Source organism: Pteropus vampyrus, unplaced genomic scaffold, assembly GCF_000151845.1.
Source record: "Pteropus vampyrus isolate Shadow unplaced genomic scaffold, Pvam_2.0 Scaffold1113, whole genome shotgun sequence".
Taxonomy (NCBI): Eukaryota; Metazoa; Chordata; class Mammalia; order Chiroptera; family Pteropodidae; genus Pteropus; species Pteropus vampyrus.
Genome location: NW_011889894.1, coordinates 5,599 through 6,099, shown reverse-complemented (window position 1 = coordinate 6,099; position 501 = coordinate 5,599). Strand labels below are relative to the sequence as shown.

Below are 501 nucleotides of genomic sequence, written 5' to 3'. Positions count from 1 at the left end.
ACCGAGCCCAGCGGGCCCGGAAGAGCAACCGGAGTAACCCTGCCTCCCCCCTCTTCAAAGGGAACAGTTTCAGCAAATCAAGTCTGACCACCAACCCATCAATACAGTCATTGGGAAAAGGCCCTATAAGGTAAGACTCGGGGGCCGGGACAGGAGGTGGCTTTGCTGACAGGGGCGTCGTTGGGCCTGCCTCTCAGTGCGGGGAGCACCTGGTCCCAGTGGATTCGGGGATGAGTCGGGGACGGGAGCAGCTGTTTGGGTTGACTTCCCCGCAGATGCTTTAAATTTTGTTCCTTAGAACAATGGTGTTATTCACTGAGATACCAGCCCTCTGCTGTCATGGGAGTCGGCGGGGGGGCGGATGCAACGTGTCCCCTACTACATTAACCTGGGTGCAGGGGACATGGGGCACCCCGCACAGTGAGCAGCAGCTGGGCGCGGTGGCCTGCGTGCTTCTCTGTGCCATGTCCTCCCAGTCATGCTGCACCCAACCAGGGCCTT

The 501-nt window shown here is 59.5% G+C and overlaps 1 protein-coding gene across 1 annotated transcript in view; it reads left to right on the top strand.

Moving 5' to 3' along the window:
• LOC105310114 (high affinity cationic amino acid transporter 1-like) overlaps positions 1 to 501 on the top strand; it is a 6,125-nt gene that overhangs the window by 2,216 nt on the left and 3,408 nt on the right. The window lies entirely within an intron of this gene.